The 15,265-nt window shown below is 44.7% G+C and overlaps 1 long non-coding RNA gene across 2 annotated transcripts; it reads left to right on the top strand.

Moving 5' to 3' along the window:
* Positions 1–10,153: 10,153 nt before the first annotated feature.
* On the top strand, positions 10,154–14,486 carry LOC123120971 (uncharacterized). 2 transcript variants are annotated; one of them, XR_006459612.1, is made up of 3 exons: positions 10,154–10,633; positions 10,997–11,721; positions 12,102–14,486. It is a non-coding gene; the product is annotated as an uncharacterized lncRNA (long non-coding RNA). The 2 variants fall into 2 exon arrangements; XR_006459611.1 differs by having other exon boundaries at positions 10,997–12,207; positions 12,675–14,486.
* Positions 14,487–15,265: the final 779 nt, after the last annotated feature.

Here is a 15,265-nt window from a genome sequence, read left to right as displayed (position 1 = left end):
TTTGGGGCTGGCACCTCGAACAAGCATAAAAATAGAGGGAAGCAGATATATTGTCGTGTATGCACACACCCTTCTTTCATTAGTTTAGATGAACCATTGATGATCAATTCAGACCAGTGCATGCAATTAAAATTAATTTTACCTAAATAGAGGGTGCAGAATAAACTACAACAACTAGATTTGCAACCACGGGATGCTGACGATATCTTCAAAGAACATTGCAACAGCAGCGAGGCTTCACAGCAACATATGGTAAGCTAGTGTGTTTTAGTACATGTGAAATGTAACGCGAGTCAGCTGCTTTCTTGGCTTGTGCCCTCAACCTGTAATCCTACAGAATTACAAATAGTTCAGTTGTCTACTTTGCTGTATTGCTTGATTCGAATGCTTGTTTGTTGTTACGTTATACCTGAGTTGGCCAATATGTCAGTAGTGCCTGTTGTACTATCGTAAAGAAATGCATGCCTAGTTCATTTGAGTTCTTAACTTTTCCTCTGAACTTCATCACAAGACTATCTTCGTAGTTTATATGAGGCCACACTGTTAAGTGCTTTCTTAGATTATTTCAACTGCTTAGATGCCTTGGCAACTTAAATATAGCGGTGGTACACTCCCTTTCAACTTTCATCTTACCATTTTAATTTCTTTTCGGCTGATGCTGCTTCAAACCATTTAAATATAGCTTGCCATGCTCGGCAATAATTCGTATGTCGTTTACCATGTAAGCTTACTGCCTGGATCATGCGATAACTATCTCTTGCTTATGTCCAGCGGAAACCTTTCAGGATGCCGTTCACACTAGGACACAATGTACAACCCCAGAATCTATTTGTGGAAGCAGTGCGCCATCCATGTTACCAGATGGTAGCAGTTCAGAGGCAACACCGCCGGAGAGCAGTCTGAGCACACATATTATAGTTCTTGAGGCTCTACTAGAGGCAGAAAGAGATGGTGTGGCTGCCAGGAATGAGGTAATCTTTATCTTGAGGCTGGAAATTATGGAATTAGCGGCACGCATTATGCAAGCAACCCAAGAATTGGAGGAAGTAAGAATGTTGCATTTGAAGACGGAGGAGGTCCTGCTGTTTCTGCTATCTGAAGCCCAGGGTAATCCCGGTTCTTCTTTAGATACCAGCTGAAATTGTCATTAGATTATTGTACTTGCATGTTGTGTCATGTCTCTGAATGGATTATGTTGTAAGACCCCCTATGTTGTCCATGTGTTGTAATGATCCGAATTTTTTAGGCGAGGTAATCCTCAGTACTTGTATGATTGACATAAGGTGAACTGTTTTTCGTGTGAGCATATTGTATTGGATGAAATAACTTTTTGACTCAAAGTGTATCCAACCTACTGAATTCGAAGATCACGGCATTTCTAAATCATAATCATATATAAAGGTGGAATAAATCTTTGTTGTGGTTTTGAAGAAATAAATAAAAAACATAGAATTATCTGTGGATATTTGTAATCGAATACAAATTGGATTTGAATTTAGTTTGCCAGAGCCCATGGCAAACGTGAATGCTAATTCTCCCAAGTTTTGAACGAAGCGGCTAAACACCCACTATAATTTGTGGGCTGCCCGAAGCAAGTGTTTGCGAGATGGAAATTACTGTCTACCCCTGACACTTACATCCTTATCGACTGGATTTACACTGCTGTCAATAGGGGTAGACTAGTAACTTCAATCAGACGTGACACGACGGCCTCTGAGCCCATTCAGACACGGTGGGCGCCAAACGTGGGCGGCAAAACACATTTGATTCAAGCTCGTCCGAAAGACATTTGTCTCTCCCTCCATTTCCCCATTCATACACGGTGGGCAGCAAAACAAACTCTCCTCGTATGAAATCATTGTAGGCTAATATTTTAAATAGGGGCAGATGTGTAACTTCCCTCAGACGTGACACAACCGCCCTACCTGTCAGCCCCGTTCATACACCGTGGGCGCCAACCGTGGGCGGCAAAACACCCTCTCCTCGCCCGAAATAGTTACTGGAAAATATTTGGGAGATGTGAGATTACCGTCCTATCCCCAACCGACACGATGTTCGAAATTTTAAACGGGGGATAAGTTCGTAACTTTCCCACATTTCAGAGAAGCGCGTCCCAAAGTTTGAGATCCCCCCTCCCCTCCATTTCCCTATTCATACACCGTCGGTGCCACGACAACCTCCCCACTGCGGCCAGCCTCCTCCGTCCGCCACCCCATCCTCCACCTTGCCGGAGCCGCTACCCCTACCCCCATCGTCCACTGCAAGAGATGGACATCTCTCATCGACGGTGCTGGACCAGGATCCTTTCATCGCGTCCTCTCGCTTCATCGGCGCCGTCGTCCACCTTGTCGTTGCCGCTCCTACGACCGCCTCGTCCACGGCAACAGGATTTATCCCCTGACCCGGCCGTCTGCCGTCTAAAGTCTTCTTCCCTGCCACCGACAGCCATCGCACCCGCAGCACCCTCAACGTATCAGCAAAGGCCTACACGGCGTCGCAAGAGAGGTGGTACTCTTCCATATGTGCTTAAGTTATTGATCTCACCCAGAAAATAGATCGTAATTTGTTTACTGTACTTTTCTTGTCCGTACCAAATCGTAGTGGCTAGTTGAAAGCAAACATTGGTTGCGAAGTAGCTTTGTCCAGTTTGCACCTTCAGATCCGCCATGGCACGGGCACTATACTCGTAAAGCTTATGGTTTCCCCCCTTTATATTCACTACCATCATCGTAGGTGCTTCGTGTCGTGCTAGCATTGCTCCTGAAGACCTCAACCCAAAACTTACGTGTTGAAATACGAATCTGATATGATGCTCATATCATTAAAACAGAGAACGTTTAATTGGTCACCTAATGTTCCTATATTCATTTCGAAAAGCATGTGCGCCACCCACTGGTCCAGCTAGTTCCACTTTCCTGTTTTTTCTCTTGATGCTTAGGGTTTTCCCCTTTTATCTACTCTGCTATGATCTGCGTAGGTGCTTTCCGTCGTACTAGCATTACTCCACCCTTCAAGCTAAACAACACAACACTCAAAATTTGAAAGCTTAGTTGTTTAAATATGATTGTGATATGATACTGATATTAGTTAACAGACACATTTAATTGGTTAGCTAAAGGTCCCACTTGAGTTTCCAAATGCATGTCGCGACATATAGAGAGACAGCAGAATTGCATTTCTTTGTCACTTGTTGACTGTACTTTCTTGTCCATACCAAATCTTAGTTGTGATTTCAAAGCAAACATCAGTTGCTAACTACCATTTGCGCGGTTTACGGCTTCAGATCTGCCATCCCACTACCATGGTCAACACTGTACTCATCATGCTTATGGTTTCCCCATTTTATGATGACCACGATCAGCCTACGTGGTTCGTGTCGTAATAGCACTGCTCCACCCATCGAGCTAAACAAGCTTAGTTGTACAAATTCATATATGATATTATGCTGATATTAGTAAAACTGAGAGATGTTTAATTGGTCAGCTAAATGTTCCTACTTTAGTTTCGAAATGCATGTGAGCCACATATGGAGAGACCGGAAAGAATAGTTTCTCTGTGCGCTCTAGTTCATCATGGGTGGCCAACCGACATTGTATTGAAATACTTGTAATATCTTCAATCTGCTTGCTCTTCTGCTCTTCTTTAAGATGATCCTCTTCTCTTGCGGTCGACTGGTCAGGTTGAGTTGTTCTCCCTTAGTATATTTTGAATCTGTCAGGTCAGGTCAACTTGTTCTTCTTTACTATATGTTGAAGCTGTCATCTACGAAGTGTCATCACTTCTGGAGCTCTCATGTTTTGAGTAGTAGGCCACATTATATTAATGCGCACACCAAATTACTGCATGCATGGCATCTCTTCAAAGAATTGCAGAGATAGCACAAAGGGGTTTACAGGGAGGTAGTATTGGATTAGAATCACTTCTGCATTACAAAGATAATCTCACTTGTTTTTATGTTTTCATGCATGTCAGATATTGAACATTATCAAAATGAATATGAGAATGGGCGCACGAGAGTAATATTGCGGAACAATCCACTGGCTAACAAAATTGGCATGGTGGAGGATGGCCTATCTTATTCACCCATCAAGGTGCTTGCTCTAACTTGGCAAGGTTGTATTGGTCGCACATATTTTGCATCTGACCTCTTGCATTACTTCTACTTTGTTACACCATCTGCTTAGTTTAAGCATCATATATGAGTATATGCCATACCTATCCATTTTCTGTACCTATTCCATGTGTTGTCATACTATGTTTTTCCAGTCAAATATTGTTCTTTCGTAATTAATGTCCAAAAGGAAGAGGGTGAGTGCAGGTCCTCAAGGAGTACAAACTAGGTATTTGGAAAAGGTAGTGATACCTGTTAAATCAGATAGATTAGCAGCCACAGAAAACACAGGCCCAACTATACCACACTTTACTCCTACTCCAGTGGCGAAACCCTATTAGAACTGTTGGGAGCCCAGTGTCAGGTAATGTCTATGATATCAATTCAAAATTTGAACTCCTAAATTTCTGCATGTGCCTTACCTTCTCTCTTGTATGAAAACTAATTTCAGATGAATCTCCTTGCTCAAAGGATCATACGATCTCACAACAATACTGGGCTCTGCATTGCTCTTGTCAGTACCTCTCTCCCTTTTGCCTTGTAACGCTGTACTTAATTAATTGCTATTTGATTATGTATCATCAGTCTGCACCTGAGCTTCATTATCCTCTGTTTCTTCCAATATTATTTGATCTATATGTACTCTTTGCAAAATGTAGAATAATGGCAACGCTTATAAAGAATTTTCTTTGGGGAATTTATTGAATTATCCTTCCATCAACATGGAGAAGGGCTTTGTCCAGCCCGTGTTAACATGTAATGTAAGTTCATCCTTCTCAAGCCTTCAAACTTTGTTCTAGTATAGATTTGGATAGGCATCATTTCCTCCACTGCTGTTTGCTTTGCTGTTTACATCTGATTGGATGTTTGCAACAACTACCAGTTTCAAATTGTAGTTGTAAAAACATGTTCCTTATGCAGAACAGGTCCGTTTATTTGCTTATATAATTGTGAAACCTGTTACGTGTCTCCTTGTTTCTCTTTCAGAGTCGTGTCTCTTATGCCAGGCGGAACTTTAGGGAAGATAGTGAGCCAAACCATCTTGAGGACAGCGAGATGACCCCAAGGTCCTGTCTTGATGAAGACAGCGAGTTGAAGCTACTCACCAGCAGGTGTGAGACAACCTCTGTGCAGTCGCTGCCTCAATCAGTTCAATTTCTTCAGTCTCAACTTAAAGCGGAAAGGCTTGCTTCAGCTCAGCTCCGACTTGAAGTCAAAGATGTAATGAAGATGTCAGAGGACTGCCTTGCGCACCATCATGCCATACAGCTACGAGTCATGCATCTATCGTTGACACAACTGAGGTCTAATCAACTTGTTCGGCTGTTTGGGGGGCCCGACCTGGCCAGGCCTAGTGCCTTCTGAAGTGCTCTCGGTTTTGTATATTCTTTTGTCGACGCGTTTATTTGTACTGGTGGCTGATGTCTACTACACAACCTTCTTCTTGTAGACGTTGTTGGGCCTCCAAGTGCAGAGGTTTGTAGGACAGTAGCAAATTTCCCTCAAGTGGATGACCTAAGGTTTATCAATCCGTAGGAGGCGTAGGATGAAGATGGTCTCTCTCAAGCAACCCTGCAACCAAATAACAAAGAGTCTCTTGTGTCCCCAACACACCCAACACAATGGTAAATTGTATAGGTGCACTAGTTCGGCGAAGAGATAGTGATACAAGTGCAATATGGATGGTAGATATAGGTTTTTGTAATCTGAAAATATAAAAACAGCAAGGTAACTAATGATAAAAGTGAGCGTAAACGGTATTGCAATGCTAAGAAACAAGGCCTAGGGTTCATACTTTCACTAGTGCAAGTTCTCTCAACAATAATAACATAATTGGATCATATAACTATCCCTCAACATGCAACAAAGAGTCACTCCAAAGTCACTAATAGCGGAGAACAAACGAAGAGGTTATGGTAGGGTACAAAAATGTGTGCCAACCCCTATGCATAGGTTCATGGGCGGAACCCGCAAGTTGATCACCAAAACATACATCAAGTGAATCACGAGATATCCCATTGTCACCACAGATACGCACGGCCAGACATACATCAATTGTTCTCAAATCATTAAAGACTCAATCTGATAAGATTATTTCAAAGGGAAAACTCAATCCATTACAAGAGAGTAGAGGGGGAGAAGCAACATAAGATCCAACTATAATAGCAAAGCTCACGATACATCAAGATCGTGCCAAATCAAGAACACGAGAGAGAGAGAGAGAGAGAGTTCAAACACATAGCTACTGGTACATACCCTCAGCCTCGAGGGTGAACTACTCCCTCCTCGTCATGGAGATCGCCGGGATGATGAAGATGGCCACCGGTGAGGGATCCCCCCTCCGGCAGGGTGCCGGAACAGGGTCCCGATTGGTTTTTTGTGTCTACAGAAGCTTGCTGCAGCGGAACTCCCGATCTCTTCTGTTCCCCGATCGTTTTAGGGTATATGGATATATATATATATATAGGCGGAAGAAATACGTCAGGGGAGCCACGAGGGGCCCATGAGGGTGGAAGGCGCGCCCAGGGGGTGGGCGCGCCCCCTGCCTCGTGCCTCCCTCGTTTCTTTCCTGACGTGCACTCCAAGTCTATCGGGTTGCTTTCTTTCCAAAAAATAACTTCTCCGGAAGGTTTGATTCCGTTTCGACTCCGTTTGATATTCCTTTTCTTCAAAACACTGAAACAAGGGAAAAAACAGAAACTGGCACTGGGCTCTGGGTCAATAGGTTAGTCCCAAAAATCATATAAATGTGCATAGTAAAGCCCATAAAACATCCAAGATGGATAATATAATAGCATGAATACTTCATAAATTATAGATGCGTTGGAGATGTATCAGTGGCGAACTTTGATGCCCAGTGGATGTAATATGTGTAATAGCCGTGATAGCCTAGCATAAGTTTGCTGCTTATTTATTTCCTTGTTGTCTTGTTTATTTGTTTGCTTGTAGTCAGTGCAGTTCTTTTTCCGTGGTTTGCTAGTGGCCGCAATAACCTATTTTTTTAAACTAGGCCACAATAACCATGGGCTACATATTTACTGTAGTGACACTGGGCCTCCTACGGGCCGTAGAAACAATGGGCCTTCTACGGTCCGTAGAAACAATGGGCCTTCTACGGGCCGTATCATCAATGGGCCTTATACGGGCCCTATGATCGATTGGCCAAACATGGGCCAAAAACAGATCGCATTATGGTTGTAAACGGGCTAGAGTTGGAGTCGTTCGTTCATGGGCCGACCATAACAGGCCGTCGTCAATATGCCGTATTTGATGACGCTATGAAAACGGCCCAACGTATTAACGGGCCACAAACGGGCCGACTGTAACCACGGGCTGAATTTTGGCCCACAAGCAGAAAATGGCAGTAACGGGCTGTAAGTAACCGAATGCTGGAAATGAGCCCAAGAATAAATGGGCCCTGAGAAGGCCGAAAGTTAACCTGGGTTGCAAACGGCCCAATGGATTAATGGGCCGTTAATGGGTATAAAGTGATACAGTGTTCATTACGGGCCAGTTTCACCACGAGCCGTTAATGGGCCAAGAGTTACAAAGGGCCTCATATGGGCCGAAAGACGTCATGGGCCATACATGGGCCGGAACTTAAAATGGGCTGGAATCATATTGGACGGCCCAGATGACGCTACTGGGCCTAATTCGGATAGGTCGTAACGGACCCTGGGTTAGCGGGCTATAAATGGGCTATATGCGAACAGGCCGTTAACAGGCTTTCCGTGGGCCTGCCCGCCATGTTTTGACCAATTCAAACGGGCGGGCCTTTTCATAGGAATGGGCCTCTGTTCGGCCGTGCCACGTGTTGACGTATCATAGGCGCCTTCGGTCCAATGAGTGGATGACATCTGTCCCAACGGTGAGCCGACACGTGTTTCCTCCAGCCAATGATGATTTTACACGTGGAAAATCCCCATTGGTCGGGGGTGTTAGCGGGTTATCGGATCCAAAATTGGACCCGATAGCTTAACGGCGTTCCGTTACGGTGGATGCCACATGTCGGTCACCCTTGACGAAAGCACTTCTGTGACGCGTGATTTATCGTCATGGAAGTGGACACTTCCGTGATGATAATTTTGGTAATGTCATGGAACACTTCTACGACAGCACAGGTATGACTATCTTGATTATGTCATAAAATCGTCATGGATGTACATGCATGACAAAAAACGCGACCTACTGTGACAAACACATATCATCACGGAAGTGTTTTTTTTGTAGTGTAGGTAGTACTACATAACAATTTCATATATAGTCAACATGCATCCTCAAGCAGTACTAGGTGGTCTTACAGCCACACATATATAGCAGTTCTACTAGGTATATATAGTCATACAGCCACACACATATGTAGTTCTAGATGATATCAACGACGATCATCATCCTCAAGCCTGGGCGGTGGGTGTTCCTGATAGTAATTAGGATGGCCTGTCCAACACGAAGATTCTTGCCAATGAGGAATCTCTTCCACCCAACCGAGTTTAAGTGTGTGCGACCGTCCGTGTCCATGCGGTAAGTACAGGTGGTGACGGAGTCCCTTGCAGTAAGGCGTAGTCCAGCTGAGCCTTCTTCATCAGGCTCGATAGCACAACTCACAGATAGGCTCTTTGGCAATTTCTGAATAAGAAAAACATATCAATTAATAAATAGCCTCGCACATACTCTTGCAAATATATTTCTATTAAATATAGATTTCTACACTATCAAAAGACACGGTACTACACATTTGTACTAAACATGAATTCTACTAATAAGTATATATGGATTATCTACACTATTAATAGTTCCTTGGATTCTATACTAATAAGCATGTGATCAGACTCTACACTAAAGCATATCATCGACTAGATTCCACACAACATATCATTGGACTCTACACTAAGCATATCATCGGATAATTTGCATTTGAAAGTATAACATACCATATCATGCCGATCGACCATGGTACTTGTCAAGCGGGTCACGAATGGCACCCCGACAAAGTCATCACGTGGCGGAATTATGTCCCATAGGTTGCACACCTCCTCCTCGCTCAGCCTCATTCTTTGAGCTACGATGGCTTCATGAAGTGGGTCCTCATCATCTTCATCGAGTGGGTCCTCATCATCTTCATCATCTTCGTCATCTTCATCATCTTCCACCAGGTTGATATAAATGACAGCCAGCTTGGGTCTTTCTGCTCTGAAGGAGAAGCTGATCAACTCACCACCAGTAAGATGCATGCGGGCGAGGAAATGGGCCCATCCATCTCCTCCAATCTGCGACATATTGCGTCCTTTCTCGACCTCCATAGTGTACGGCTCCCCAGGAGCCTCAAATGTCACAGTATCTCCTGTCAGCTTGTTGAATTTCAACCTCACATTGCATGGAACGATCTGTGTAAAAAAAGCAAACTGACACAATGCAGTATGCCAACACTAAAAATAAAATAGTTGTTACATTTCATATAATTTCTTACCGCTGCATGACGAAAACTCGGCTGAAAGTAGATGCCGAATAGCTTGCCAGTTGCAAGGCTACTGGCGCACCTTGACTTGCACAGTCGACATGGTGGTGGTGGTGGTGGCGCCATTTTCCTAAAGCAATATGACCAAAGGATTAACGATCCACTTCACAGGAAAGAAAAACAGTAACATGTGATATTTTTGGTTCTTCTTCAGTTATATTTTCATAGCTTACTAACACATTCTAGAATAGAACCAACAGCTAGCAGGTAAATGCCAAATCTTGTGTATATATCACCGATATCTCTAGATGAAGAGATTCTTCCACGAGAAGCAATTTGATGGACAATTATAGTCCTAAGATCTAGTAACATATAAGATGACAAGGTACCACCTACCAAAGCATTTCAATGGCACCTATTGCCGAAAAAACTTTTCACAAATCTTTACCTACGAATAAACCAGCTATTGCTTCTGGTCGTCCGTCGTGGCAGTTTTGCACAAAAGTCCCCGCGTTTCTGAGAAATTAACCCGCAATCCTCGTCATAAGTCATCCCCGAACCAGTACGAAGGAGACAAAAGAAAAAAGAATAGCGCAGCCACCCGCAGTCCTGCACGACCTTGCCTCCTCGATCCCATCTCGACATCCATCCCGCCGCCACCACCTGCCCCGCCCCGCCGTGCGCCGCCCGCCGTCACCGCGCCTGCGCCGCCCGCCGCATCTGCGCCTGCGCCGACGTCCCCTGTATCCATGCTCCACTGTCCGAATCCCGCCGACGCGCCCGTCCCGCTCACCGTGGCCGATGATCGTTTCCCTCCCCAAACGACAGCCATAATGAAGGGCGTCGCCCAGCTCCTAACCGGCGGATGGACTTGCCGGGTCCCCGCTCCTCGGGGCCAGCCCCTCCTCCGTGGATCGCGCATCGGCTTGGAGGCCCCTCGGGGCTGCCGCCGGTGCGGGAGTCCTACGCGGCCGTGCGGGCTGGGGACCGAGCGGCGGGGCCCGTGTGCGTTCCCGGCGAAGGCTTGCTGGGGTTGGCCGGGATCTGAGGATGGTTGATATGTTCATGTAAAGATTGACACTCCCTCTTTTTTGTTTTTATCTTCTTCCCAGTTCACGTGCAAGGACTAGATTGCTGGCTAGATCTTCCTAACTGAACCACTTGACGTTAAACTCTGTACGTGTATTGCTAGATTGCTTGCTAGATCTTGCTTTATAAATTATTCATTGCCTGCCATACAAAGGTTCTGGTTTTGAATTTTGTTTCAGATATTAATTTTTGTTCTAGCTCTTTTTTGTATAGACAATGTGTGTGCTGTTTAAACGATGATTATGATATTGCGAGGCCTGGTACAGATTGTATTTATAATTTATTTATTTCCAATTTTGGTTAAGAGTTGTTACTTGATACAACGTGCTTTTCAATTGCAGGTCCATGATGCAGTTCCACCTCTCTCCGTAGCACAAAACTTTTCTTGCCACACATTATGCAAGTCATCCTCATTGATCATACATTTATAATTTCTTCACGGTTCAGTATATCACATATATTAGGATGTTAACGCCACTCATGGGTTGGATGCTATAGCATAAGGAAAATTGATAGCCAGCCATGATCGTCCATCCATCAATTTAGTTTGCTTTTTCTTCTGTTGTTAGTTTCTACTACTTTGATAGCTAAGTGATGTCTACCTGAAGCTGTGAACCTTATGAACCCTGATCTGAATCTTGGTGTTTGCGAATTCTGAATGAAGGGCATGCAACCAGTCCTTCTAAATGAATTTGTCGATGAGTGTGTTGCATTGTTGATTTCATGGTTATTCTTCATTTTGGATGCATGGCTATTCTTGGGTTTGAGCCATAGGCATGCAGCAATGAAATCTAATTGCATTGATGCCGAGAGGCGAGAGGAAAGTTCTCGCCTTGGGATGGATCCAGGTCAGGGAGGATTGGAGATTGAATGAATTTGCTGGGCTTTTTTTCATTCTACCTGGGTTGAATACTTTATTGAAAACCATACACATCAATTTTGTACAGGAATCTTATCCCAATATTTTTGACCACTACTGTACTTCGATTTCGACAACAAAAGTTGTTTCAGTTTGCTATGTGTCAGTTCACCAACAGGAGAGAAACCATGCAACTTGGAACATTAAGTAAGAGCATATCCATGTTTACTTATTATGTATTGCAAGTTACTTTGTTTTCTGAAGAACCGAGTAGGAGCTCTACCAAAATACTATTAAGAGGGAAGGGAGTACTTACTGTGTAAAATTCTGATTGTAACATAGACGTGCTAAGCAATCCAAATCTTATTCATTGATTTTTTTCATGTTTGTAAGATAGCAGCTTCTATAAGTATTGGTATAGATGGAATTCTTGCTGACTCGCATTTCCTTAAACTTTGAGATAATGGTACTACTACTTAAAGCCTTACAACACAAAGGTTGTATATCAAAGTATTTTGCAGTATCGGAGACCTTAATCGCCCAGACCATAATTGAATCATAACTGAAATTACCACATGCTCGAGCAGAAGCTCAAGATCGGCAACACCACCATCATGCATCATCCAAGCTGCTGTCCAGCTACCTTTGACACCTGCCGAGAGAGCATCTATCACGATGATCATGAGAGAGCAGGTTAGGCATGTTATCACTTATCAGCACGATTTTGAATGTATCGGTTTGACATAATGCCTGGCCATGGTGCCATGTACAAGTCACAACAGTGGCATGCCAAGTTGCATATAATGCAATTTTTATTCTACTTTCACAAATTTGGTATCTCTAGCACTCCTGATTAGCCCTGGGAGAAGGTGGATTTGCAATTTACATGGCTTTACCTATTTCTTGAACTGAATAGGGCGAATTGTAGCAAAAACGTGAACACTAATGTGTTCATGATGGTATTGCCTACATTATGTATGTTTTTGCCATTGTAAAAGTTATCTGTCACAAAAAATAAAACACATGGTTTCTTAGTTGCCAGTCTATATCTCAAATGCGGACTTTTATGTTTTGATAAATGCATTGTCGTTCATAATTATCCTTTCTAGGTAAGCTCCTTAATTTTTAAGCTAACAAAGCAGAAAATGTCTATTGCTCAGGTGTAACGCCCCGAGACCGACGCTCCAGACGCTTTCCATGTTTTGCTTTGTTGCCGCGTGTTATTTTTGTTTGTTGCATTTCATCATAGCATCATGCACTTTGCATCTGCATGTTCTCATAAAGTTTGCATTCGTTCGTAGTTGCCGCGTCCCTCCTCGCCTCCGTTGACCTTTCTCAGTCCAACCGTTCTTTGTTGTCCGACCGTCTGAGCCTCTCTGCACAATGCACAAAACCCCTTCTCGCGCGCGTCCGAAAGTTGTCCCGTACCTGACCCGGTTTGTTGTTACCATTGGGTCCGGATCATCCCCTAACATCTATAAAACATCTCCGTTTTGTTATTTGGACTCCCTACCTATTTTTCTCAGCCGTTCGATTATGATCGTAGGGATGAGGTATCCCCTAACCTAAATTCATCTGATATAAATATCATTATAACCCTAGATCCTAGGGGCTTGTCCCATCATTCCCTCCTAGCCGCCGCCACTCTCTCCCAAATCCTTCTCGGGATCCCTCCCAGACAGACCCGCGGCCTCCAATCCACCTCGTCTTCTGCACCCAACCAACCAGCGCCGCTCGTCGTTCTCCTTGCGCTCGACTCCCTCAGCCACGAGCTCGATCAGGAGAGGAGCTCCCGATCGTGCGTGCCTCTGCCTCGTTTCTGACCATCGCCGACGCTGCCGGCGCCCACCACCAGGGGCACAAGCATCTGGCACGCCTCTTCGCTTCCTCCATCCATGGAGACAAGCTCCTCCCGAACCAGGCTGTGCCCCTGTTTCCTTCTCTCTCCCTCGAGTTCTTTCTCTCTGGTTCCTCAAGTTCCCTTTCTTCTCTCTGTTCCACAGGACGCCATGGATGCAACAGCTCGACCCCGCCGCGGCCTCAAGTCCTCTGCTCCAGTCATCATCGCCGGATCGCGCCACCATAGAGCCGCAGTCGAGCCCCATGGCGCCCGTTGTCAGTGACCCCGAGCGCGTCTGAGATGCCCTTCCTCCGCTGGCCTCCTTCGAGCGCCGCCCCTTCCTCCTCTACTCCAACCCACGCCTCCGGCGGCCTCCTCCTCGACGCCTAGGTGAGCAGCAGCTCCACCGGCGGCCACCTCTAGCAGGCCCGTGCCGCGCCTCCTTCCCTTCCCTCTCCCTCACTCTCTCTGCCTGACGCTCCTGACCGATCGCTCGCCGCCGTCCGTCAAGCCTCTGCGCCGCCGCGCCAAGTCCCCTGTGTCGAGCCGCCGCATCCGCCGCTGCGGTCCCGCCGTGCTGCGCCCCTGCTTCGTCTCGCTGATGGTGGAGCAGCGAGCCAGCGCCCGCAACCTTTGCCCCGCTCGCTCGTGTTGACCCCGCCCCAGTTCGCGTGGACCGGTCAACTCCGTCCCCTGGGCCGGCCCTTCTCCTCCTCTGCTTCCAGCCGGGCCTTGGCCCATGGTGAGAAGCCCCTCCAGCCCCTCTCTTGTACGCTGTTGGTCCATCAGTTTCGGCCCGTGCATGTTTTTTTCCCTTGCTGCGAATTTATCTAATTATCCAGTAAACTGCATGTTTACAGATTGCACCCTCATGTTCATGCATATCATAACTCACAAATGGTGCATCGGATTAAAATGATTTAAATATGTAAAGTGCTTAGAATTTTGTCTAGTTTCATAATATGCCACTTTCATCCATGTTTAAAATGTTTAACCTTGCTGTTTGTTTGATTTTGCGTAAATGCCATGTTAAAATGATTTATTTCATAACTAATTAACCGTAGATCCGAATTTAATAAACTTTATATGTAAATGGGGTAGAAAAATGCCTAGTTTAACATGGTACACTTTATTTTGCTGTTTAACAACATTAAAATTGTGTTTAGGGCAGATCAGTACCAAATCAAAATATGCACATGAGGATTTTCCGGAATTGTTGTTTGTTATTTCTGGCCTCATTTAAACTTGCCTAAATAGATAGTTTATTTATGCTTCACCCCTTGCCATGTTTAACAACATTTAATATTGTTGGGTACATAAACAGGAGAGAATTAAATAATTGATGTGGTGTTTTGCCAATATGCAACTCGTTGCATATTGAGCTCCACTTAATTTGTAGTGTTGTTTGTTGCACTTTGCCATGCCTTGCTCATTAAACCGGACATGCATCATACTTGTTTGTGCATCATGCCATGTTTATGTATGGTTGTTTACTATGTTGTTTGCTTCTTTCCGGTTTGCTTCTCTTGTTAGCTTTGGTTTCGTTCCGGAGTTATGAGGTTCCGTTCGACTACATCCGTTTGTCTTCTTCATGGACTCGTTCTTCTTCCTAGCGGGATCTCAGGCAAGATAACAATACCCTCGAAATCACTTCTACCTTTGCTTGCTAGTTGTTCGCTCTATTGCTATGCTGCGCTACCTACCACTTGCTATATCATGCCTCCCATATTGCCATGTCAAGCCTCTAATCCACTCTTACTAGCAAACCGTTGTTTGGCTATGTTACCGCTTTTGCTCAGCCCCTCTTATAGCGTTGTTAGTTGCAGGTGAAGATGAAGATTGCTCCATGTTGGATTATGTTTATGTTGGGATATCACAATATCTCTTATTTAATTAATGCATCTATATACT

This window comes from Triticum aestivum, chromosome 5D, assembly GCF_018294505.1.
Source record: "Triticum aestivum cultivar Chinese Spring chromosome 5D, IWGSC CS RefSeq v2.1, whole genome shotgun sequence".
NCBI classification, from domain to species: Eukaryota; Viridiplantae; Streptophyta; class Magnoliopsida; order Poales; family Poaceae; genus Triticum; species Triticum aestivum.
This window is presented reverse-complemented; position numbering and strand designations above follow the sequence as displayed.